The 27,553-nt window shown below is 47.4% G+C and overlaps 1 long non-coding RNA gene across 2 annotated transcripts in view; it reads right to left on the bottom strand.

Moving 5' to 3' along the window:
- Nucleotides 1-13,751, bottom strand: part of LOC141253063 (uncharacterized) — a 216,173-nt gene extending 202,422 nt beyond the window's left edge. For both annotated transcript variants that reach the window (XR_012314217.1, XR_012314216.1), the window contains exon 1: nucleotides 13,382-13,751. This is a non-coding gene — a long non-coding RNA (uncharacterized lncRNA). The remainder of the gene's footprint in view (nucleotides 1-13,381) is intronic.
- Nucleotides 13,752-27,553: the final 13,802 nt, after the last annotated feature.

The raw sequence follows: 27,553 nt of genomic DNA, 5'->3' as shown, positions 1-27,553 counted from the left end.
TCTCAAATATCTGACAAATCATCAGCAGATTTGGTTTTCATTACCATCTCTATGCTGATAATTAGTGATGAGCGAGTATGTTTTGTTAACCCTTTCGCCGAGTATACTCGGGTGAGCACCGAGTATTTATAGCTGCTCAGTGATATGTTTGAATCACTCCCATGTGCATGATTTGCGACGGTTTCACAGCTTTAATACATGTGAGGAATTTGTAAGAAGCAGACTTCCTCACATGTATTAAAGCTGTCAAACCATCGCAAATCATGCACACGGGAGTGATTCAAACATATCACCGAGCACACTGTAAATACTCTGTGCTCGCCCAAGTATACTCGGCGAAAGGGTTAACCAAACATACTCGCTCATTACTACTGATAATAGCTGATAACTAGTGATGAGCAAGCATGCTCACTACTGCTTGTTTCTCACCCGAGCATCTCACTGCTCGAGATGCTCGGCGCTCGCCAAGCATTTCTGGCGTTGCTCGGCGATAGATCGGGTCCCCTCCCTGCATGTTTGGCGCTCTTTACAGAGCCAATCAACATGCAGGGATTGTCTGCCACTCACTGTAATACCGCAGCCATGTTATGTTGGCTATATTAGACCTGGCGCTGCCGTGCTCATCACAGTCACTCCAGACTCAGACAGTGTAGGGAGAGCTGCTGCTGAGCTAGGGAGAGATTTGCTTGTTTCTAGTTAGTGTAGGTATACCAGACTATATTAGAGAAACATATTTATCTCAACTAACAGTCCTTCTGAGGACTAATCCAGCTGCAGAGATATCAGTGCTAGGCAGGCAGGGTATATAGCAGACTGCAGTGCACATAGCAAGAGGGTCCATTCCAGTTCTGTCTGCTGGTGCTTTTACAGATATTTGTAGAAATAGGCCCAGGTATAAGGGGCCAGGAATATTTTTTTTTATCTTAGTCCTGATTATTTTCTTAAAAAGCAATCCAGAGAGCACCGTTTATCTGTGCTTGTTGGCACTGCAGAATACAGTCAGGTCTTTTCCATATTACAGAGCTAAAAATCCAGCTTTCTAAAACCGTGGTTTGTCCGTCACTCGGATCACGTATAATTGTGCTGAAAATATTGCCATCTCTGGCCTCCATTGAAATTTTGTTGCAGTGTGTCAGTGAATTAATTGACATGAGGTCGCCGCTGTTAAAAATAGTTAACTACAGGCCAGCTACTTAAAACTGTGGTTTGTCCGTCACACGGATCACATATAATTGCGCTGAAAATTCTGCCATTTCTGGCCTCCATTAAAATTTTGCTTCAATGTGTCAGTGAAGTTATTGACACCAGTTTGCTGTTAAAAATAGTTACCTACAGGCCAGCTACTTAAAACTGTGGTCCGTCACATGAATCACATATAAGTTTGCTCCCAATTCAGCTATTTGTAGTGAGCGTAGAAGATATTGTCCTCCATTTAAAATGGGCAAGGCACGTGTAGCAAGGGACGGGGATCTGGACGGTGATGGTGATGGTGCAAGCTGAAATTGTGGTACATCAAACACCCACCTCTTCTCGCACGACCTTCCTGTTCCAATTAATAGAAGACCGCAGTACACCACTATTGAACACAGAGCAGTGTTATTGGTTCTATAGCAGATAATGCTTCCAGTCACTTAGCCACCACCACCACCCTGTCTTCCACACGGTCACGTCTCAGTAGCCATCTGGACCGCATATTCGTCACCCTGATTCTCCTTCCTCCCACCATGCCAAGTGTGCAGAGACAACTGATTCCACACATGGACACCCCGAAGAGCTGTTCACTTTTCCATTTATAGATTCGGGCCTCTCGCCTGGTCCACTTGAAGAGGGGAAAGAGGAGATCGCATGTAGCAATGCCCAAATATTTAAGCAGCAAAGGTCATATGAATGCGAAGGTGGGAAAGTGTCAAAAGAAGTGGACGATGATGAGACACAATTGCCAGAAAGTCAGAAGGAGGACCAGGGTGCGGAAGTGGAAGACGAGGTGGTGGATGCTATAGTAACTGACCAAGCCTGGCAGGAGGACATGCAGAGCGAGGACAGCAGCACACAGGAGGATGGAGGCAGAGCACCCCAACAGGCAGTGCGGTGGCCGTAGACAGAAGGCAAGCAACCGACGGTAAGTTGCCAGTACAACTATAAGGTCTTCTCGAGTCTGGTTGTTTTTTAAAGACTCTGCCGATAACCCCCAAAAAGCCATTTGCACCACCTGCCAGGCCAACATCAGCAGGGGTAGCAAAACTACGAGCCTGACCACCACCAGCATGATCAGGCACATGGCAACAAAGCACCCGACTTTTTGGGCCGAAACCCAGGGTCCAGGAACAGTGTCTGCGGATGACACCACAGCTTCTTCCGCTGTTGTGCGTGCAAGCCAATCCCCTGTCCTTAGTGCAGGCGAAGATGCCTCCTGCCCTGCACTTGTCGTTGCACACTTTCAACTAACACCATCAGCAAGCACGTCTTTGTCCCAGCGCAGTGTTCAGTTTTCCCACAAAAAAAAGTTCATTTTAATTATTAGATCTTGGAATAATAATGACTTCCACATTTGGATGTGTTTAAATAAAATGTTCCTGTGCTGAGATAATCTTTTAAATGTGCCCCTGCTGTGTACTGTGTAATTGCTGTGTCTCACCGTACAGAAACATGGTCTGATCATACCACAGCTCCTGGCCAGGGGAGGAAGCAAAAGAGAGTATACAGACAGGACAGAAGGGGATTACAGCTGATTCTTTCTGTGAGGTAAAACATTTCCCTGCCTGTTTTTAAACAATATTTTACCTCAAAGAAAGAATCAGCTGCACTCCCGGCTGACCTGTCTGTATACTTTTTTTCTCCTCCTCTTCCCAGGAGATGTGGTATGATCAGACCATGTCCCTGTATAGTCAGACACAGCCATTACACAGTACACAGCAGGGGCACATTTATAAGATGATCTCAGCACAGGAACATTTTATTTAAACACATCCAATTGTGGAAGTCATTATTATTCCAAGATCTATTGATTGAAATGAACTTTTGTTTGTGGGAAGCCCCCTTTAACTCTGCTGCTGAATTAATTCAGCTCTCTCCTCGCTGCTCCTCTGCTTCTCCCCTTTGCCAATTCCTTCACTGGCTTCCAATTCCCCAACAAATCCACTTTAAATTACTGACAATGACTTACAATGCACCCCTCGTCTGTCTCCTCCATACATCTCTAAACTAATCTCCCGATAACTCCTCACACGTAATCTCTGGTTCATATAAGATCTCCTTCTGTCCTTTGCCCTTGTATGTTCCTCACACAAGATTTTTTCTATGCACCCCATATCCTCTGGAACTCAGTGCATTAACATGTCCAATTGTCTCTCATAATTAATTGAAACCTTCGGATGCAACCTGAAAACTCATCTCTTCAGGAAAGCCTACAGCCTGCAATAACTTTGACCTACCACGTCCTTCTCCAATACCCGATAGATTGTAAGCCCAAATGTTAGTTTGTTTACTGCATTTTTTTACTCTGTTTTATATATGTATTTTCTGTATGTAAACCCTCTTTACATGTACAGCATCATGGAATTAATAATGTCTAAAATAGATACATAATAAATAGAAAGTTTAGATGTTGACGGAACCTTTTAAAATCCTTGAGTTTGTATGACTTTTCCCTAGTGGAGTCCTTATCAATATGCTCGATTTCAATCAGATGATGCTCAATCTAGTTCCACAAAGATTTGGATTCTCTTCCAAATATGGATGTATGGATCGTAAAGCATTTTAGGATTTGACCAGCATATGCAGGTAGATCCTTTCAAGATTTAGTATCATAATTGTTGTATTTTCCGTGATACATTTTAGAATGTCTAAGATGAGAAATGCCATTATATCATGGGAATGTAGACATGTACTTTATTCAAGATATAAGTCCTTAAGTTGATTTGGTTTGTGATATCGATATTCATCATCTTCAAAATGCTTTATTTGAGTTAACATATGAGGCGCAATACATTTCTGTTACTCTTTATGAAAATCTCATAAGCTTCCATTCCTGCTTGCTCTATATGCATATTTCATAGACTAGGTTGGATCTGGTGTAATTTAATATCATTCGTTCCCTCCCGTCACAATGTAAAACACTATAGGATATCCTACTTATGTAATGTTATGTCATGTTAAAAGTATCCGGAGCGACAGACTTTATAATGGATTCGGATGGATGGGTTTAACTCCTTTGTCTTGTAATTGTAGGATGTTGCTCTAGTAATCTGATAGCCTTGCAGGTCCTAGACATTTCTGCCAAACAAAGAGAAAAAGCTGCAGCAAATACATCAGCAACATGACATAATGATGGGTGACATCATCAGCATAACCATCTAATAGGGAAATAGTGTAAGAATAAAACCGTTACACATAATAAGATTATGCATGGATGAAGACTGATCACAGTTCTTAGGTACTAAAATATGTCATCTTTATCGGACTAAGATATCAAAGACATGATATGTTTTTTCAAGGTAAAAGTTTCATTCGTTTACGACTTAGTTGAAGACCGAGCTGCAATATCAGAAACAACCCATAAGCAGGTGTGACAGGTGTGAAACAAAAGCAACCATGATTTTCTAAACCTGAAAAACCCCTTTACAGCCTTTACAGTATGTCTGCATTCTTGCTTTCTGCTGAGAACTTATGATGATGTGACTGATGTGACATCTGAAAATTCTTATTCTCTCTCCGATTTTGGACTGAAGCACATCATTGACTGAGATGGAAAGGAGTTAAAAATCCAACTTAAAACTTAAAACTCAATTTTTTTTGGATACTTCTTATTACCCCCCACCTTACCCACTTAAAAAAATGTATTCCTATTGTATATATCATAAAGCTTAAGACATACAGTATCAACTCTACAACTACATCTCAAGAATAGGGCTGTGCAGAGCCTTATCAGACTGGCGTGGCAGTCGAGCACGCTAACAGCTGTTCAATTCATTAATATATACTAGTGATGAGCGAAAGCGCTCGCCACTACTCGGTACTCGCCCGAGCATCACTGTGCTCGACAAGCTTGGCACTCGGGTTGCTCGGGCGGAAACTCGGGTCCCCTCTCTGCATGTTTGGCGCTCTTTAGAGAGCCAATGAACATGCAGGGATTGCTTGCCACGCACTGTAATGCCGTAGCCATGTTGGTTGTGGGCATTACAGTGATTGGCTGGCCGCATAGCATCATCAAGTTTATATAAGACCTGGCGCCACTATGCTCGTCACAGTCTACCCCGGAATCAGGCAGAGTAGGGAGAGCTGCTGCTGTGTCAGCGAGAGATTTGCTTGTTTATAGGTAGTATAGGTATTTCACAGCATATCTATATATCCATCTGAACTAACAGTCCTTCTGAGGACTAATCTAGCTGCATATATTCAGTGGTGATAGCAGGAGTTAGGCAGGCAAGCAGGGTATGTTGCAGACTGCGGTGCATATAGCACACGAGGGTCCATTGCACATTCTGCCTGCTGCTGCTGTTGTTACAGATATTTGTAGACATAGCCCCAGATATCAGGGACCAGGGCTAATTTTTTTTTTTGGATCTTAATCCTGGTTATTTGCTTAAAAAGCAAGGCAGGCAGGGTATGTGACAGAATGCAGTGAATATAGCACAAGAGGGCCCATTGCACATTCTGACTGATCCTGCTATTACAGATATTTGTAAACATAGCCCCAGGTATCAGGGGCCAGGGCTTATTTTTTTTTTTATCTTAATCTGATTATTTGCTTAAAAAGCAATCCGAAGTACACCATTATTCTGTTCCATTTGCTTTTTAGCACTGCAGAATACAGCAGGATATTTTCTATATTACAGTGATAAAAATCCAAAAATTTTAACTGAACATTGAAAATCTTTGCCTCCTTTTCCATTTTGTTGCAGTGTGTCAGTGAAGCTATTCACACAAGGTCGCTGTGAAGAATAGTATTAGTAAACTACAGGCCTGCTTTTTAAAACCGTGATTCTCCAATCAGACGTATCAAATATAGCTGTGTTCCAAATTCAACCATTTCTGGCCTCCATTTCCATTTTGTTGCAGTGTGTTGGTGAAGATATTCACACGAGGCCGCTGTGAAGAATAGTATTAGTAAACTACAGGCCCGCTTTTTAAAACCGTGGTTCTCCGTGAGACGTATCACATATAACTGCGTTCCAAAATCAGCCATTTCTGGTTTCCATTTCCATTTTGTTGCAGTGTGTCAGTGAAGCTATTTACACAAGGTCGCTGTGAAGAATAGTATTAGTAAACTACAGGCCCGCTTTTTAACACCGTTGTTCTCCGTCAGACGTATCACATATAACTGCATTCCAAATTCAGACATTTATGGCTTCCATTTCCATTTTGTTGCAGTGTGTCGGTGACGCTATTCACACGAGGTCGCTGTGAAGAATAGTATTAGTAAGCTTAGTAAACTACAGGCCCGCTTTTTAAAATCGTGGCTCTCCGTCAGACCTATCACATATGACTGCGCTCCAAATTCAGCCATTTCTGGCTTACATTTCCATTTTGTTGCAGTGTGTCGATGAAGCTATTCACAGGAGGTCGCTGTTAAGAATAGTAACCTATAGGCCCACTTTTTAAAACCGTGGTTATCTGTCAGACGTATCACATATAACTGTGGTTCAAATCTAGCCATTAGTACTGAACGTGGAAAATATCGTCCTCCATTTAAAATGGGCTAGGTGCGTGGCAAGGGACAGGGAAGTGGATGTGATGGTGATGGTGCATACAGAGACGGAGGCCGAGGCTGTGGACAAGCTGAAATTGTGCCACAACAAACACCCACATCTTGTCGCTTGACCTTCCTGTTCCACTTACTATGGGCCTGCAGAACACCACTATTGAACACAGAACAGTATCAAAAGGTTGTTGGTTGGATAGCAGATAATGCTTCCAGTTAATTTTCCACCACAAACACCACCCTGTCTTCCACATGGTCAAGTCTCAGTAGCCGTGAGTCTGGACCGCATATTCCTCACCCTGATCCTCCTTCCTCCCACCATGCCGAGTGTCCGGAGACAACTGATCCCACACTTGGACACTCAGAAGAGCTGTTCACTTTTCCATTTATAGATTCGGTTCTCTCGCCCGGCCAGCTTCAAGTGGGTGAATAGGAGAAGGCGTGTAGCGATGCCAAAATATTTGAGCAGTGACGGTCACACAAAGTCAATGGTGGGAAAGTGCAATTACTTTTGCAAGAAGTGGATGATGATGAGAGACAATAGCCAGAAAGTCAGGAGGAGGACCAGAGTGCGGAAGTGGAAGATGAGGTGGTGGATTATATAGTAACTGACGCAACCTGGCAGAGGGACATGAAGAGCGAGGACAGCAGCACACAGGGAGAGGGAAGTGTAGCACCACAACAGGCAGGAAGAAGCAGTGTGGTGGCCGCAGAAACAAAGCGGGAAAGAGTTCCCCGTGACACCAACACGACGGAAGTTGCCAGTACAACTGTTAGGTCTTTCTGAGTCTGGTTGTTTTTTAAAGACTCTGTAGATAACCCCAAAAAGGCCATTTGCACCACCTGCCAGGTCAGAATCAGCAGGGGTAGCAAAACTAGCAGCCTGACCACCAACAGCATGATCAGGCACATGGCAGCAAAGCACCCTACTAAGTGAGCCGACTCCCAGGGTTCAGAAACAGTGTCTGCGGGTGACACCACTGCTTCTTCCGCTGTTGTGCGTGCATGCCAATCCCCTGTCCATGGCGCATGAGAAGATGACTCCCACCCTGCATCTGTTGTTGCACACTCTCAACTAGCACCATCAGCAAGCACGTCCATATCCTTGTACCAGCGCAGCGTTCAGTTGTCCCTACCCCAGTCCTTGGAGCGCAAGCCCAAATACGCAGCCAATGCCCAACAGGCCTCACTACTAAATTCACACATTTTGCGAATGCTTGCGCTCGAAATGTTGCCTTTTAGGCTCGTGGAGATGGAAGCTTTCTGCAACCTGATGGCAGCGGCCATCCCTCTGTAATCGGTCCCCAGATGCCACTATTTCTCATGGTATGCCGTCCCCGCATTACACAAGCACGTGTCCCACAACATTAGCCGTGCCATCAACAATGCAGTTACTGGGAAAGTCCACCTAACCATGGTCATGTTGATAAGTGCTTGTGGGCAGGGATGGTATATCTCGCTGATGGCACACTGGGTTAATATAGTGGAAGCCGGGACCCAGTTGTACCATGGGACGGTTCACTACCTCCCGATGCCGAGGATTGCGGGCCCTTAGTCAATCAGGGTAGCCCCCACATTCTACAACTCCTGCACCTCCTCCTCCTCTTCAGCCTCCATCTCTGAAATTACCACATCAGTTAAAAAGCTGGAAGCACTTCAACACTGCCTCGGCCAAGTGGCAACAGGCTGTGCTAAAGCTGATATGCTTAGGTGACAAACCACACAATGCTGAAGAGTTGTGCACAGCTCTGAAAGAGCAGGCAGATCTGTGGCTGACACCGCTGAACCTACAGCCAAGCATGGTCGTGTGTGACAATGGCCAGAACCTGGTGGGGGCTCTGAAGAGAGGCGAGCTCACATACGTACCATGCCTGGCCTATGAACTTAACCTCGTGGTTCAGTGGTTTCTCAAAACCTACCCAGATCTGCCGGATCAGCTTGTCAAAGTACACCGCGTGTGTGCCCAGTTTAGAAAGTCAGCTACAGCTTCCGCCGCCTTTGCCGTGCTTCAGCAGCGTTTGCAGCTTCCAGCTTACTGACTGTTGTGCGATGACCCATGCATTGGAACTCTACATAGCAGATGTTAGGAAGGATTTCTGAGCAGAATAGGGCAGTTGTTGAGTACCAGCATCGGTATTCAGGTCAGGCTCCGCACATAAGACCTCAGGAGTGGACATGGATGTCAGACATCTTTTCCATCCTCCAAAACTTTGAGGACTCCACCAAGATGGTGAGCGGTGATGTCGCTATAATTAGCATCAGCATCCCGCTTCTCTGTCTTCTGAAATGCTCTCTGCTCACAATTAAAGAGGATGCATTGCAGGTGGAGCACGATGAGATGGAGCAAGGAACCATACAGGGTGATTCCACACAGCCCAGCCTCATCTCATCCCAACGTGGAATGGGTGACAATGAGGAAGAGGAGGAGGAGGAAGAACAGGAGCTAATTTCATGCGCTATAGACGGTACTACCTGCACAACTGTCATACCATCTGTTCAACGTGAATGGCCTGAGGACAGAGAGGAGGAGAGCATGGTCAGTCGTCCTCTTCGTGAGGACATGGAAGTCTTGCCTGTTAGCCATCTGGCACACATGGCTGAGTTTATGTTAAGCTGCCTTTCCCTTGACCCTCGCATTGTCCAAAGTTTGGGTGACAGTCATTACTGGTTGATGACAGTTCTAGACCCACGCTACAAGGAGAAGTTTCTTTCTCTTATTCCCGCGCCGGATAGGCCTAATAAAATGGGGCAGTACCAGAAGGCCTTAGTTGTGGAATTATTAAAAAAATTCCCATCTGAAAACGCTGGCAGCAGAGGTCACAGTTCGTTGGACAACCAAGAAGAACAGGAGGGAGAGACACAAATCCAATCCAGCAGAGGCAGGGGAACACTGTCAAAGTTCTGAGACAGTTTTTTCAGACCCTCCCATTGCACAGGCCTTGATGCGCGGGGTACTCTCCCAAGGAGGGAAAAGTTTGGGAAGATGCTGAAGGAGTACCTTGCTGACAGTACCAATGTCCTCTGTGATTCCTATGTGCCTTATAATTATTGGGTATCCAAGCTGGACACGTAGCATGAACTGGCTCTCTATGCCTTGGAGGTCCCTTTCCTGCCCTGCCGCTAGCGATTTGTCAGAGCGGGTTTTTAGTGCCACTGGTGAAATTATAGCCGATAGGCGCATCTACCTGTCAACTAAAAATGCTGACAGGCTGACTCTTATAAAAATGAAATGAAAACGAATGGCTAGTTTGGGCCAGACTTCTCAACACCACCGAATGATAGCAGCGTAACCTAAACTCAAATGCATTGTCTTTTTTTTGGGAGGTTTAACTCTACGTCTCTTGCAAGGGGCATTGGAGTTCCTCCAAATTTTTGGCAGCCAATGCAGTCACTGCATAAACAAGAACAGTATGGGAGACCCACTCCTTTCTAATGGGAATATGTCGTTACTGAGGCCCACCTCTATGTGTCTTTAAATTGTTATTGGGGTTTTCCCATATTTTGGCAGCCATTGTACTCACTGCATACTCTATAACTGTATAGGACACTCGCTCCTTTCTAATGGGAACATGTCGTTACTGTGGCCCACCTTTATGTGTCTTTAAATTGTTATTGGGGCTTTTCCCAAGTTTCCTATTCCCATGCGCCTCCATCTTCACACCCAGGCATGGGTATACACATCCTGATTTTATCTATTTGATCTTGTCCTCCTCCTTCTCCTCATCCTCATCTTCCACCACATCACCACCATATCTACCATATCACCATATATACGCCTCTTGCAAGGGGCTTTGGGGTGCCTCCAAATGTTTGGCCGCCGTTGCATTCACTGCATTGGCAAACATAATGGGAGACTCACTTCCTAATTATAGGAACATTTTTTTCAGGAGGCCCTCCTCTTCGTCTCTTGCAAGGGGCATTGGAGTGCCTCCAAGTTTTTGGCAGCCGTTGCAGTCACTGCATAAGCAAGAACAGTATGGGAGACCTGCTCCTTTCTAATGGGAACATGTCGTTACTGAGGCCCACCTCTATGTGTCTTTAAATTGTTATTGGAGTTTTCCCAAATTTTGGCAGTCGTTGTACTCACTGCATAACCTATAACTGTATAGGAGGCCCGCGCCTTTCTAATGGGAACATATCATTGCTGAGGCCAACCTCCATGTGTCTTTAAATTGGTATTGGGGTTTTTCTCAAATTTTGGCAGCCCTTGCAGTCACTGCATGGGCATGACCACTATAGGAGACCCACTCCTTTATAATGAGGATATTTTTTTTTACTGATGCCCGCCTCTATGTCTCTTCAAAGGGGTATTGGGTTGCGTCCAAATTTTGGCAGCCCTTGCAGTCACTGCATATGCAATAACAGTATAGGAGACCTACTCATTAATAATAGGATCTACAAAGCATAGCCGGCTGATGGCTCTCTAACAATAGCAAGGGCCGACTGCTGGTCCTTTAAGAATAGTAAGGGCTGCCTGATGGCCCTATGAAAATAGGCTTTTTGACTTTCAGAGTCGCTCCTTCATAAATGAAACAGGATGTGTCTGATCATGTCTCGCACACCACATGGCCATATAAGGTAGCAAAATGTTAAAATGGCATTTACCGATGAATGTATTTTTCACCATTCAAAACAATGCAAAAGTGCAAAAACACATCAAAAACGCTACGAGCGAACATATCCCAAGGTGTGGAGGAGCATTTTAGTTTTTAGTTATTTATTTTGCCTTATATACAAATCACTACCCTGGAAAGGATGTTCCTTAACATTTTTCCCAGGAAAATCTATTTTGGTTTTGTTTTTGTATGTTTTATTGTCCGTAAAAGTGGCATAGTACTCTGACAATATTGTTCACAGCAGTGACCTGGGAATCAGAGATGCTTCAAAGGGTCTTCCCGATGCTGTTTTCATGTCATTTGAGCACTGTTCCCATCGATTTGGGTAATTTTTAGGCCCTCTTCAGACCGCCGGGTGGGGGGGGGTGCATTCCCTATTTCTGGAGCACTATGGAATGCACCTTTTGTCTGCAATAAACTCCATGTTTGTCACGACTCGTCTATTTCTCGCAGTTTTTCCTTCCTGGGTCTAACAGAAACATGGCTGACACCCTCTGAGACAGTCTCCCCTGCTGTGCTGTGTTATGGTGGCCTTCACTTCACCCACACTCTTCACTTTGGTAACAAACATGGTGAAGGAGCTGGCCTTCTGCTGCCAAACAACTGCTCTTTAAACCCAATACCACCTCTACCCTCCCTTAAGTTTCTTTCTTCTGAAATGCACTCTATGAATTTTTACTCTCCCTCCAACCTCAAATGAACCTTCATATACTGAACCTTGAACCCTGTTACCATCTTTAACCCCTTCCTGACCTTAGGTGTACACAGTACATCCTGGTTTGGAAGTGCTCAGAATAAAGCGATGCAAAAATATATATTTTTTCTATAAAATATTTTTTTATTGCGTAAAAGTGCCAAAACATAAAAAAAAAACAGGTATCACTGTAATCGTACTGACCCGAAGAATAAAGCTGTCCTATCAATTTTACCACATGCGAAACGGCATAAAAAAACAAAAAAAACAATTCTTAAATTGTTGTTTTTTTTCATTCTGACTCCCAAAAATTGTAATAGAAAGCAATCAAAAAATATTATGTGCCCGAAAATGGTACCAATGAAAATTTCAACTTGTCCCGCAAAAAAGAACAAGCCCTTACATGACTCTGTCAATTGAAATATGAAAAAATTATAGCGCGATGCGAAAACTAGCTTTTGTAAATAAAAAGGGTCTTTTCATGTGTGATAGCAGTGGAACCTAAAAAAGATATAAATCTGGTATTGCTGTTATTGCACCGACCCAAAGAATAAAGTCGTCTAATCACTTATACCACACGAGGAACAGCGTAAAGAATAAATAAAACTAATTCTTCACCTGCTGTTGATTTGTTCATTCTGCCTCCATAGATCGCACTAAGGCGCTGAGTGCTAACACCGCGGTTTCTGAGTAAACCTCTGAAATATGTGATTCAGACTTAACCCACGGTGGAAGATTCCCTATAATAAGGCAGATGGAGGCACTGTGGATGCTGTCTGGTCTGTGATCCGGTGGTGTTTGTTTGTTTAAGCGTGCATAAAAGTGCTGTCGACCACAGTTTTGTGCACTTCTGAAAGGAAGGACAGCACTGAAAAGAGGCCAGATGGAGAACAGAGTAACTCTGCTGCCTCATCATAGGGAATGAATCCCTCTGGGATTTCATCTGAATCACGCCACTCGGAGTTTTAAATAGAAACCCCAAAGTAAGTGCTCAGCGTAGAGCGTCGGACTCCCAAATGTTATATAAAATGTTCCCAATAAAAGCTTCAGCTAAATCCATAAAAAAGCCCCCACTCAGGTCTGTCATCTGTCAATGGAAATCTAGGGGGTTTCCACGTTACTGATAGTACAAAGGCTCTGGAAAATTGCTATGGCTCCCCGCCCCCCAAAAGAAATCCAGCAAATTCTGTGCTCCCAAATCCAAATGCATCTCTCCATTCTGAGCCCCACAGGGTGCCTAAACCACATTTAGGCACACTGTAGAGCTCACAAGGGAGGGGTGCATTTGAGCCCTACAATATAATATAAAGAATGTGCGTCCTCGGATGCACATCCAGTTGAAATATTCTCTTGCATCGGCAAACCACTTACTTGCTCAGGCCCAATAGTGACCAAGATTGTTACGCTCCTGCTTCCAGGGTTGTAGAGCAGCACTTGAAGAAAACACACTCGATGTTGCAATACGGGCGTAGTACTGCTGGAAACAAGTGGCCGAACAAGCACAAGCAGGAACAGCAAGCGGTAGTAGAAGTTCTTGGAGTTAGCAAAGAGTTGTAGGAAACAATCTGTACATGAAGTAGAACAGTCTGGACAAGAATGTTCAGGAGCTGGAGACTGAAACTAGGCTAACAGGTAGATACAATGCTCAAGCAATGAGTGAGAGATCCATGTGGCTTTAAGTCCAAACAGGAAATAAGATGGATTACATATATTGAGAATCCACCATCTTGGTAAAGGGCAATTGCAGAACACAACAGCAGCCTACAGTGGTAAGAAGTGAAACTGCAGCACAATTATAAAAGTGAACAATAGTGGCCACTAGTGGTCAAACTGTGGAAGGGCAACTGAAATCCTGACACTCGAAGGAAGACTTTATTAAATTCAATCAAGCTGTTTTCAAATTCAATTCATCCTTCACCTCTGTTAAACAATACAACTGTCATATCCTCTATAACCCACGACCCTAAACAGTTATTTAATACTTTAAATTCCCTACTCTTCCCCCTCCCACTTTGATCATTTTTGCAGAGGTGTAAAGTAACAAGACTCCACTACCTTCAATCACCAGGACAATTGACTGATGAGGGATGGAGGAAGCCATGGCTGTTTTCATGACTATGCTAGTTATTGGGGAACTCACAGTGAATGTATAGTATATTCACATCCGATTCTAACACAAGTAAACATATACAAGTGCTTCTCACTAAATTAGAATATCATCAAAAAGTTAATTTATTTCAGTTCTTCAATACAAAAAGTGAAATGCATATATTATATAGAGTCATTACAAATAGTGATGAGCGAGCATGCGCGATACTGCTCGGTGCTCGCCTGAGCATCTCACTGCTCGAGAAACTAGGTGCTAGCCGAGTATTTCCGGGGTTGCTTGGCGGGAGCTCGGGTCCCCTCCCTGCATGTTTGGCGCTCTTTAGAGCGACAATCAACATGCAGGGATTGTCTGCCACGCAAAGTAATGCCGCAGCCATGTTGGTCACCATTAAAATTTTGTTTCAGTGTCAAGTTATTGAAACCAGTTTGCAGTTAAAATTAGTTACCTACAGGCCAGGTATTTAAAACTGTGGTTTGTCCATCACATGGATCACATATAAGTTTGCTCTAAATTCAGCCATTTGTAGTGAGCGTGGAAGATATTGTCCTCCATTTAAAATGGGCAAGGCACATGGCAAGGGACGGGGAACTGGACGTGATGGTGATGGTGCATGCAGAGGCCGAGGCAGTGGGCAAGCTGAAATTGTGCCACAACAAACACCAACATCTTCTTGCTCGACCTTCCTGTCCCAATTAATAGAGGACCGCAGAACACCACTATTTAACACAGAGCAGTGTGAAAAGATTATTGGTTGGATAGCAGATAATGCTTCCAGTCACTTAGTCACCACCACCACCACCCTGTCTTCCACACAGTCAAGTCTCAGTAGCGGTGAGTCTGGACTGCATATTCCTTACCCTGATCCTCCTTCCTCCTATCATGCCGAGTGCCCGGAGACAACTGATCTCACACTTGGACACTCCGAAGAGCTGTTCACTTTTCCATTTATAGATTCAGGCCTCTCGCCCAGTCCACTTGAAGCGGGGCAAGAGGAGATCGCATTTAGCGACGCGCAAATATTTGAGCAGCCACGGTCATACAAAGGAGACGGTGGGAAAGTGTCACAAAAGGTGGACGATGACAAGACACAATTGCCAGAAAGTCAGAAGGAGGACCACCTGTCCATGAAATAGCCTTGGAGTCAATTGTCCAATTACATTTGGTCCCTTTAAAAACAGGGTGGCACATGTTAAGGAGCTGAAACTCCTAAACCCTTCATCCAATTTTAATGTGGATACCCTCAAATGAAAGCTGAAAGTCTGAACTTCAACTGCATCTGAATTGTTTTGTTTAAAATTCATTGTGGTAATGTCTAGAACCAAAATTATAAAAATGTTGTCTTTGTCCAAATATATATGGACCTAACTGTATGTTGGTTGTGGGCATTACAGTGATTGGCTGGCCGCACAGTGTCATCAGGTCTATATCAGACCTTGCGCCGCCATGCTCGTCACAGTCACTCCGGAATCAGACAGTGTAGGGAGAGGTGCTTCTGCGTCAGAGAGAGATTTGCTTGTGTATTAGGTAGTGTAGGAAGAAAAACAGTACATTACACATATCCATCTTAACAAACAGTCCTTTTGAGGACTAACTAATCCATCTACAGAGATATCAGGCAGGCAGTGTATATAGGCAGGCAGGCAGGGTATATAGCAGACTGCAGGGCATATAGCACAAGAGGCACCATTCCAATTCTGCCTTCTGCTGCTGTTAGATATTTCTATACAAAGGCCCAGGTCTCAGGGGCCAGGAACAATTTTCTTTGGATCTCAATCCTCATTATTTGCTTAAAAAGCAATCCAGAGAACACTGTTTTCTGCGCCATTTGCTTGTTGGCACTGCAGAATACAGCCAGGTGCTTTCCATATTACAGCGCTAGAAATCCAGCTATTTAAAACTGTGTTTTCTCCATCAAATGGATCACATATACATTGTCAGAAAATACTGCCATTTCTGGCCTCCATTAAAAATTTCCTTCAGTGTGTCAGTGAAGCAATTCATAGCAGTATGCTGTTCAAACTACTTACTGTGAGGTAGCGCTATTCATCATGCTGAGGGGCACTCGCTTCACCGGATCAATTAAAGCACACATGCAACGTCTTTCTGGTATTTCACAGTCCAGCAGTTTATTACCCCTCATAAACTGCACATAGCATAGTCCATCTCAGTGGCTCACCGACATATTACACATATAATGTCCAAGAGCCTTTACAGTGACAGATATGTCCACTTGGCTCCAGATACAGCCTTCAGAAGGTAACAATATAAATGTCCACATCAAGCAGCATTTTTACCTTTGCCGGGTTTTAGCTGCTTCTCTCAGTTCGGTTCTGCCACTGGTGTTGCTTTAAATCTTCCCAGACGTAGTCTCCAAGCCACGTGCCTTCAAAAGGCTACTGGTATCCTAGATCCAGCCTCTGCCTTGCAGGCTTCACCAGGCCTCTCACTTCCAGCCTCTCCAGGCTAATGGTGTCCCACACACAGGAATCAGGCCTCACGCCTTTCACCCTGTTTCCAAACCACCAGGATTTATATATCCTTTAGTGCACACAGGACCTGTGATGATGTCACAGTCATGTGATCAGTCACCTGAGGGAGAGGTAAATGGTCAGCTAGAGCACACCCCCTGGACCATTACAGTAATGCCGCAAGCCGCTGCATTACATATCCCCCCCCTCTGTTCAAACTTGTGGGGTTAAACACATAATATACACAATCACATTATAACCCACAGTTCACACAGAGACTATGTACTTGACAATTGCGCTGCTCAGCCCGTGGAACATTAGTCATCGACATTAGCCCATTCCTTAGGGACCTACCATTTGTCATTGTCACTGACTTCGTCAAGTCGCATTTCCGGGTCGTAACCTTGTCAGACCTCCCCCGCTCCCAGCGGTCAGTCGTAACCTTGTCAGACCTCCCCCGCTCCCAGCGGTCAATACAGCAGTATGACTCACATGCCCTTGTATCTAAGGCCCGTTTAGACTCCGTACTGTCCCGTACTCTATTTGGTCGTTTGTATGGGCCTCTCAGACCTGAGTTACTGGAGGTCTCACTACCTCTAAACCTACACCCATAACTCTCAGGACATCTTGAAAGGTCTCTAACTTCAGCTGTAGCTGTTCTGTTATTTAGGGGGCCCTTTCTCTGTCTGGTCTCACAATTTTTAGATGGCTGCCACCTTATGCTGCTCAGGCGATGCTGCCTTTCCTTTCGCAGTCTGATGAGATTCAACTGTTCTACCACTCGGTACTCCATCAGCATTCGTATATATGCAAGATTTTCTTCCGTTCCTACAGCGGAGAATGACACCATACCGCCTTCATCTGGTATCCAGTCCTGACGATCACGTGGACTGCTTACTTTCATCACACCAGACTTCTTTATCATCATTTGCATGGTTGGGCCATTTCTCACAATGAGCTTTCTTACCAGAGCATGAGGCACCCAGATGACCTCTTCACGCAAACTTTGAGCTTTTATCATAAGCTCCAGTTGTCTAATCGCTTGTTCCATCTTCAACCGGACAAACCGCTTTGTGTGAATACATTGCCAGTGCATGTCACTTAGGATCGCCACCCTCTTCACTGTGACTTCGGTTGTGGACAGGACCACCAGCTGTTTAGCTTCTGAGGTAGAGTACACCTTACAGGCTCCCACGGTCTTCTTAAACTCTTCATGCACTGACTCTCTGGTGCATTCTTCTCTCAAATCTTCGGGTACATCAATGAGGCACTTGTACCGAGATGTTTCTGTCTCACTAGTGGTCTCTAAATGATCATCTGGCTCAGGTTTCAGGGACAACTGACTTTCAGCTTCTTCACCCTGTATGCTTCCCCTGAGCTGACTCACAGCTATGAACTCAAGAATTCTCATCTTGACCACTTCTATTTCATACTTATCTTCTTTTAACACCCTCTCAGCTCTCCTGAGGTCCACCTTCTCCAAGGAGGCCTCGTTCACTGATTGGTATTTTGCCAGGCGACCTTTGAGCTCGACAACTTCTTCCTCTAGCTCAGCCACTCGCCTCTCTGCAACCCATCTCTGAAGCTCTTCCGGCTCCAACTGCTCCTTTAACAGTAGAATTCTCTCAGACCTCTCTGTCTCCAATGCGCCCACTCGGCTCTCGACAGCCAGTCTCTCAAGCTTCTCTTGCTTCAAATGGGCTTGTAGCAACTCCTTGAGCTCTTTGATCTTGGCTTTTACATCCACTGAATCACCCAAGCTTGCATTATTCAAAGAGGCATTTGCTTCATACCTCCCTTCTCCGATAGACTCCTCCATCCTGTAGGTTCTATCCTTAAGGCACGTCTCTGCCCTCTGGAGATCATCACAGAACGTCTGCAGCTCCTTCACCTGAGCTTCCAGACCTAGGGTCTTTCTGCGGAAATCATCATTTTCATCACGGGTGTACTGCAGAGTGGTCTCAACCACTTGGCGCATGTGGTCTGCATCCGCCTTATCATCGTCTAGTTTTTCCTTAACCTTGAGGAGATCCTCATAGTCTCTCTTGATTTGTTGCAGTTCCCTATTGAACTTTTCATGCCTCTTTTCTGCCTCTTTCAGGGCAGATAGCTCCCGGTCTCGCTGGTAAAGAGAGTCCACCAGCCGCGCCTTCTCCTGCATTAGAGGCTTTACTTGGTCCTGGAATTGCTGCAGCTCCCTCATGAGTTCACCATGCTCCTTCTTGGATTCACACAGCTCCTGGTTGAACTGTTCGCGCAGTCGTTCTAGGTCTTGATCACATCCAGAAACTTCATCCTGCAGCGCCCCTTTTAAGGCAGATAGCTCCCTATCCCTCTGGTGTATACCCTCATCCAGCCTTTGCTTCTCCTGCATCAGCTGCTTCACCTGCTCCTGAAATCTCTGCACTTCCTTTGAGACCTCTGCTTTTTCTGCATCCACAGAGCCTTTCTTCACTTGGTGCAGCTCTAACTGTACCAGGGAGAAACGATCGTTCATCTCGTACAACTCATCTTCAAACACCGCTTTGTCAAACTTCAACCGAACAACCTCCTCTTGGGTTCTGCGGAGGTCCTCTTTAATTTTTTGGAACATCTCCTTCCATTTGTTGATTTCCTCGCTGCTTTCCTCCAGTTTTTGTTGCAAGTTCCTCACACCCTGGTTTATTTTCTGCCGTTCAGAATCCAGGCTCCGCTGGTCTGGGGACCCATTCTCCAGATTTTCCCATAGTTGCTGCACGTTACTCTGACACTGCTGCCTGATAGGCTCCAGCTCTTGGTCATGACTGGCCGCCTCCTCTTTAAGGGCTGTCAGATCCTGATCCTTCTGTCTCAGTACTGTACCGGAGGTTGTTACTGACAACGTCACCTCCTCTTCTGCCTCTAAAGGAGGATCCACACTGGGATCAAAGGCACACAGTACTACATTTTCTTTATTTTCACTTGCAGCAAAGACTACAGGAGAAACCTTTTTGTGGCCCTTGCGCCGTTGACGACGAGAGGGGGACTTTCTCCCCTCGTCTAGCTCCTCCTGACTGAACTCTTTTTCTGCTTTCATAGCGTCACCGTCAGTTGTGGGGTCTGTGTCACTCCTCAAGGTGTCGTGGACCAGCAAGTCACCTCCCACCTTGACGTCAACCCCTTCTAGTGGAGCTACCCTGTTATCAACGGTCAAATTGTCATTTTTAGGCCGTACCAACCCACAACCAGTAACAAATTTTGGTTTTCTATACTCCACACTCTTTTGAAAATCCCCCCCTTTTTAGACTCCGCCCCCTTTTGGACAACCACACCTAAAGGGGGTACTTTAACAAAAAAACCCGCAACAGTCTTAGGACTCAGTTCACAACATCTTTTACCACCTCCCCGGGCACTCTGGGACAATACTGGCGCCCCCAGAGAGTTCACAGAATGGTCCACTGCCGCCATTCTATATGGTGCCAACAGCTCCTGCCGTTCCTGCACCATGTACTGTAGACATTTCTCAAATACCTGCTGAGTTTTAACCGTCACTTTAATCGCTCAATAGCTTCAGTCTCATTTGCTGCTCCGTTCACAGCCATCGCGGTACGCTGTTCACACTAGACACTTCACACCGCTCTTCCCGGAAAAATTTTCGTGGCCCCGCCGAGCCACAGCAAACCAGGTTTGGGTGCGACGCCAATTTTCGTAACCCTGCCGAGTTACAGCAAGATGCTTTAATCTTCGTGACCCCGCCGAGCCACAGCAAGATGCTTGCATCCACACTTGTCTTCCTGTTCCGTTACCCCTAGCAACCAGGCTGCCGTTGCATGCATTCTCTAACCACATGTGAGGTAACGCTATTCATCATGCTGAGGGGCACTCGCTTCACCGGATCAATTAAAGCACACATGCAACGTCTTTCCGGTATTTCACAGTCCAGCAGTTTATTACCCCTCATAAACTGCACATAACATAGTCCATCTCAGTGGCTCACCGACATATTACACATATAGTGTCCAAGAGCCTGTCCAGTGACAGATATGTCCACTTGGCTCCAGATACAGCCTTCAGCAAGGTAACAATATAAATGTCCACATCAAGCAGCGTTTTTACCTTTGCCGGGTTTTAGCTGCTTCTCTCAGCTCGGTTCTGACACTGCTGTGGCTTTAAGGCTTCCCAGGCGTGGTCTCCAGGCCTCGTACCTTCCAAGGCTACTTGTATCCTAGATCCAGCCTCTGCCTTCCAGGCTTCACCAGGCCTCTCTCTTCCAGCCTCTCCAGGCTAATGGTGTCCCACACACAGGAATCACCCTGTTTCCAAACCACCAGGATTTATATATCCTTTAGTGCACACAGGACCTGCGATGATGTCACAGTCATGTGATCAGTCACCTGACGGAGAGGTAAATGGTCAGCTAGAGCACACCCCCTGGACCATTACAGTAATGCCGCAAGCCGCTACATTACATTACCTACAGGCCAGGTATTTAAAACTCTGTTTTCTCTGTCACACAGATCACATATACGTTGTCAGAAAATACTACCATTTCTGGCCTCCATTAAAAATTTCCTTTAGTGTGTCAGTGAAGCAATTCACAGCAGTTTGCTTTTCAAACTACTTACCTACAGGCCAGGTATTTAAAACTCTGTTTTCTCCATCACACGGATCACATATAAGTTTGCTCCAAACTAAGTCATTTGTAGTGAGCGTGGAAGATACTGTCCTCCATTTGAAATGGGCAAGGCATGTGGCAAGGGATGGGGAACTCTTCTCGCCTGACCTTACTGTCCCTATTTCTACGGGACCGCTGCACACCACTATTGAACCCAGAGCAGTGTCGAAAGGTTGTTGGTTGGATAGCAGATAATGCTTCCAGTCTCTTTGCCACCACCACCACCAACACCCTGTCTTTCACACAGTCAAGTCTCAGTAGCCGTGAGTCTGGACCGCATAATCCTCACCCTGATCCTCCTTCCTCCCACCATGCCGAGTGCCCGGAGACAACTGTTCCCACACTTGGACACTCTGAAGAGCAGTTCACTTTTCCATTTATTGATTCGGGCCTCTCGCCCGGTCCACTTGAAGTGGGGCAAGAGGAGATCGCGTGTAGCGATGCCCAAATATTTGAGCAGCCACGGTCACACAAAGGCGACGGTGGGAAATTGTCACAAGAGGTGGACGATGATGAGACACAATTGCCAGAAAGTCAGAAGGAGGACCAGGGTGCGGAAGTGGAAGACGAGGTGGTGGATGATATAGTATCTGACCCAACCTGGCATGAGGACATGCAGAGCGAGGACAGCAGCTCACAGGGGGAGGAAGGCAGAGCACCCCAACAGGCAGGAAGAAGCAGTGTGGTGGCCACAGACAGAAGGCAGGCAACCATTCACCGTAACACTAACACGAAGGAAGTTGCCAGTACAACTGTTAGGTCTTCCCGAGTCTGCTTGTTTTTTAAAGACTCTGCCGATGACCCCAAAAGGGCCATTTGCACCACCTGCCAGGCCAGCATCAGCAGGGGTGGCAAAAGGACCAGCCCGACCACCACCAGCATGATCAGGCACATGGCAGCAAAGCACCCGACTTTGTGGGCTGAACCCCAGGGTCCAGGAACAGTGTCTGCGGGTGGCACCATTGCTTCTTCCGCTTTTGTGCATGCAAGCCAATCCCCTGTCCATGGTGAATGAGAAGATGCCTCTTTTGCCCTGCACCTGTCGTTGCACACTCTCAAGTAGCAGCATCAGGAAGAACATCCATGTCCTTGTCCCAGCACAGCATTCAGTTGTCCATATCCCAGTCCTTGGAATGCAAGCGCAAATACGCAGCCAGCGCCCCCAGGCCACACTACTAAATTCTCACATTTCACGACTGTTTGCCCTCGAAATGTTGCCTTTTAGGTTCATGGAGACAGAAGCATTCCGCAACCTGATGGTGGCGGCCGTCCCTTAGTACTCAGTCCCCAGCCACCACTATTTCTCTTGGTCTGCCGTCCCCGCATTACACAAGTATGTGTCCCACAATATTAGCAGTGTCCTCAACAATGTAGTTACAGGGAAAGTCCACCTAACCGTGGACACGTGGACAAGTGCTTGTGGGCAGGAACGGTACATCTCGCTGATGGCACACTGGGTTAATGTAGTGGAAGCTGGGACTCAGTCGGATCTTGGGATGGAACACATCCTCCCAGCGCCGAGAATTTCGGGCCCTAGGTCAATCAGGGTTGCCCCCACAGTCCACAGCTCCTGCACCTCATCCTCTTCAGCCTCCTTCTCCAAAATGACCACATCATTCACAAGCTGGAAGCACTGCAGCACTGCCTCGGCCAAGCGGCAACAGGCTTTGCTGAGTCTAAAATGCTTAGGTGACAAACCACACAATGCTGAAGAGTTGAGGACAGCTCTGAAAGAGGAGGCAGATCGGTGGCTGACACCGCTGAACCTACAGCCAGGCATGCTCATATGTGACAATGGCCGGAACCCCTGGTGTTGGCTCTAAGACGAGGCGAGCTCAAACATGTACCATGTCTGGCCCATGTGCTTTACCTCGTGGTTCAGCAGTTTCTCAAGAGCTACCCAGAGCTGCTGAATCTGCTTGTCAAAGTACACCGCGTGTGTGCCCATTTTAGAAAGTCAGCTAAAGCTTGCGCCGCCCTTGCCGTGATTCAGCAGCGTTTGCAGCTTCCGGCTCACTGACTAGTGTATGATGTCCCCACGCGTTGGACCTCTACACTGCAGATGTTGAGAAGGATTTGTGAGCAGAAGAGGGCAGTTGTGGAGTACCAGCATCAACAAGGCCGTCGGTATTCAGTTCAGACTCACCACATAAGACCTCAGAAGTGGACATGGATGTCAGACATCTGTACCATCCTCCAAAACTTTGAGGACTCCACCAAGATGGTGAGCGGCGATGACGCCAAAATTAGAGCCACCATTCCGCTTCTCTGTCTTCTGAAACGCTCTCTGCTCACAATCAAAAAGGATGCATTGCAGGCGGAGCATGATGAGATGGAGCAAGGAACCATACAGGGTGATTACACACAGCCCAGCCTCATCTCATCCCAACATTGATTGGGTGTCAATGAGTAGGAGGAGGAAGAACAGGAGCTAGTTTCATGCGCCATAGATGGTACTACCTGCACAACTGTCAAACCGTCTGTTCAGCGTGGATGGCTTGAGGACAGGGAGGAGGAGGAGGTGGAGGAGAGCATGGTCAGTCATCCTCTTGGTGAGGACCCGGAAGTCTTGCCTGTTAGTAGTCTGGCACGCATGGCTGAGTTTATGTTACGCTGCCTTTTTCGTGACCCTCGCTTTCTCAAAATTTTGGGTGGCAGTCATTACTGGTTGGTGACACTTCAAGACCCATGCTACAAGGAGAACTTTCTATCACTTATTCCTGAGGCGGACAGGTCTACAAAAATGGGGCAGTACCAGAATGTCTTTGTTACGGAACTATTAAAACAATTCCCATCTGAAAACGCTGGCGGCAGAGGTCACAGTTCGTTGGACAACCAAAGAGTATAGCCGAGAGAGAGACACAACTCCAATCCAGCAGAGGCTGGGGAACACTGTCAAAGTTCTGGGACAGTTTTCTCAGCCCCTCCCATCGCACAGGCCCTGAGATGCGGCATTCTCTCACAAGGAGTGCAAAGTTTGGGAAGATGCTAAGGGAGTACCTTGCCGACCGTACCAACGTCCTCCGTGATTCCTCTATGCCTTATAATTATTGGGTATCCAAGCTGGACACATGGAATGAACTGGCTCTCTATGCTTTAGAGCAGAGGTCCCCAACCGCCGGTCCGCGGACCAGGACCGGGCCGTTGGGGTTTTTCAGCCGGTCCGCGGGGAGAGGGGGCCCCTCCAGCCTCCAGCAGGGCCGCCATCAGGGCATGACTGCCCTGACTCCAGTATGGGGCCCGGCCGGTAGGAGCCCCCTCGGAGCCCCCCTCTTGTGCGTCTCTCTCCTCATGGGGCCCCCGGCCGCATGCTAAGCGCCGGGTCCGGGACATCTTAGCGCTGCGCTGCTGCGGCAGCACCTTCATGATTCCCCTGACTTCCGGTCATGTGACGGCGCCGTCACATGGCCGGAAGTCAGGAGAACCTGGTGTCAGCGATTTGGACGAGCGCCAGGATTCTGCAGGGATCGCATGGGGGTAAGTATAACAAGTTTTATTTTTTTTTAAATACAATTAACTAGGAGTGGGGGGAATGGGAGATGCACATGGGGGGAGGGGAGAGATGAGAGATGCACATGGGGGAGGGGAGAGATGAGAGATCCACATGGGGGGGAGGGGAGAGATGAGAGATGCACATGGGGGAGGGGAGAGATGAGAGATCCACATGGGGGGGAGGGGAGAGATGAGAGATGCACATGGGGGAGGGGAGAGATGAGAGATCCACATGGGGGGAGGGGAGAGATGAGAGATGCACATGGGGGGAGGGGAGAGATGAGAGATGCACATGGGGGGAGGGGAGAGATGAGAGATGCACATGGGAGGGAGGGGAGAGATGAGAGATGCACGGGGGGGTGAGAGATGCACGGGGGGGTGAGAGATGCACGGGGGGGATGAGAGATGCACGGGGGGTGGATGAGAGATGCACGGGGGGGTGAGAGATGCACGGGGGGGATGAGAGATGCACGGGGGGTGGATGAGAGATGCACGGGGGGGTGAGAGATGCACGGGGGTGAGCTGCACATGGGGGGGTGAGAGATGCACGGGGGGGATGAGAGATGCACGGGGGGTGGATGAGAGATGCACGGGGGGTGGATGAGAGATGCACGGGGGGGATGAGAGATGCACGGAGGGGATGAGAGATGCACGGGGGGTGGATGAGAGATGCACGGAGGGGGATGAGAGATGCACGGAGGGGGGTGAGAGATGCACGGAGAGGGATGAGAGATGCACGGGGGTGAGCTGCACATGGGGGGGTGAGAGATGCACATGAGGGGGTTATGTTTACATAACTTTGTTGCCTTATGAAGGGCGGGGGGGGCCCCCAAAAATTTCTTGCACAGGGGCCCACTACAGTCTGTGTCCGCCCCTGGGATGAAGTAAATGCAGCTGAACAGCAACTGTCAGGACAGCTGCCCTGTCCTGCTGCAGGGCGTGATGGGGCCTCAGTGATGTGGCTCCTGGCACAGCACATTATGTGGGGCTCCTGGCATAGCTCCTGGCGGGGACCTGGTCTACACTATATGATAAGTATGCACTAAACTCCAAATCCCTCCGTTACCCCGCCCCCATATGACCAAAGCCCCACCCACCCCACCCCCTCCTTGCTGGGCCATGGAAAAATGATCTTGCTTCAAGCCGGTCCCTGGTGCAAAAAAGGTTGGGGACCACTGCTTTAGAGGTCCGCTAGCGTTTTATCAGAGCGGGTTTTTAGTGCCGCTGGTGGAATAATTTTGTATAATATTGAATGATATTGTTAAGAGGAAGATGTGAGACCAGACCCAACAATGCAGATGAGCTGAAGGCTGCTATAAAAGCAACCTGGGCTTCCTTAACACCTCACCAGTGCCACAGGCTGATCGCCTCCATGCCACACCGCATTGATGCAGCAATTGATGCAAAAGCAGCCCCGACCAAGTATTGAGTGCATTTACTGAACATACATTTCAGTAGGCCAACATTTTGGATTTAAAAATATTTTTTCAAGCTGTTGTTATAAAGTATTCTAATTTACTGAGATAATGACTTTTGTGTTTTCAATGGCTGTAAGCCATAATCATCAACATTAACAGAAAAAACACTTGAAATAGATCACTCTGTTTATAATGACTCTGTAACGGGTCTGGGAGGCGGAACCTCTGAGCAACTATACAAGGGGGCGGTCCTTGTAAGGAAGCGGGTGGCTCCCAGGGAAGACGGGCAGGTAGTCACGGCAAGTGACAGGGACAGTCTCTGGGTAGAAGGGCAGGTAGTCACGGCAAGTGACAGGGACAGTCTCTGGGTAGAAGGGCAGGTAGCCACGGCAAGTGACAGGGACGGTCTCTGAGTAGAAGGACGGGTACTCACGGCAAGTGACAGGGACAGTCTCTGGGTAGAAGGACGGGTACTCACGGCAAGTGACAGGGACAGTCTCTGAGTAGAAGGACAGCAGGCAGGTGGCTGGTGAGCGCTCCCAGGTGAGCGGGCGAGAGTCTTTGGACAGGCAGGTGGTCACGGCAAGTGACGGCAGAGCCTCCAGGTAGGCTAGCAGGCAGGTAGCAGGTGAGCACTCCCAGGTGGGCAGGCAAGAGTCTCTGGACAGGCAGGTGGTCACGGCAAGTGACGGCGGAGCCTCCAGGTAGGCTAGCAGGCAGGTAGCAGATGTGCGCTCCCAGGTGAGCGGGCAGGCTGGTCCATAGACAGACTGACAGGTGTCGGAAGGCAGACCGTCGGACCGCAGGCTTGCAAGCAGGTAAACGGATATCAGGCAGGTCTCAAGCAGGAATCTGGCAGGTGACTGGCAGGTAACTGGTAACGGGACCTGATGGCTGAAACAGAGTGAAGGCTTTGCAACAACATTGCTCGGGCACCTCCATCTTGGAGGAGGTGCCTTATATATGGTGAGGTCCTCCGGCCATTGGCCGGGGACTCCTTAGGACGGCGCGCGCGGCCCCTTTAAGAGAGGGGGATCGCGCGCGCGCCCTAAGCACAGAGGCCGGGAAGCAGCGCGCGCTGCCAGCAGAGCGGAAGGAGGACACCGGGCACGGAGTGGAGAGGTGAGGGGAACAGCGTCCCTGCCTAGCAGGAGGCAGGGACGCCGACGCTACAGTACCCCCCCCCTTAGGCCCCCCCTTTTTTAGGCCAGACAGAAATTTATCAAGGATGAGAGGGGCATGGATGTTCTCCCGGGGCTCCCACGTTCTCTCCTCAGGACCAAACCCCTTCCAATCTACCAGAAAAAAGATTTTTCCTCTTACCCTTTTGGTGGCCAGAATGTTCTCTACCTCAAACTCGTTTTCAGCGGAAACCGGAGCAGGAGGCGTACCTGTAGACTTGGAAAAAGAGTTAAGTACCAC

The sequence above is a fragment of the Phyllobates terribilis genome, unplaced genomic scaffold, assembly GCF_046119375.1.
Source record: "Phyllobates terribilis strain yellow unplaced genomic scaffold, ASM4611937v1 Scaffold_2__4_contigs__length_985480577, whole genome shotgun sequence".
NCBI classification, from domain to species: Eukaryota; Metazoa; Chordata; class Amphibia; order Anura; family Dendrobatidae; genus Phyllobates; species Phyllobates terribilis.
This window is presented reverse-complemented; position numbering and strand designations above follow the sequence as displayed.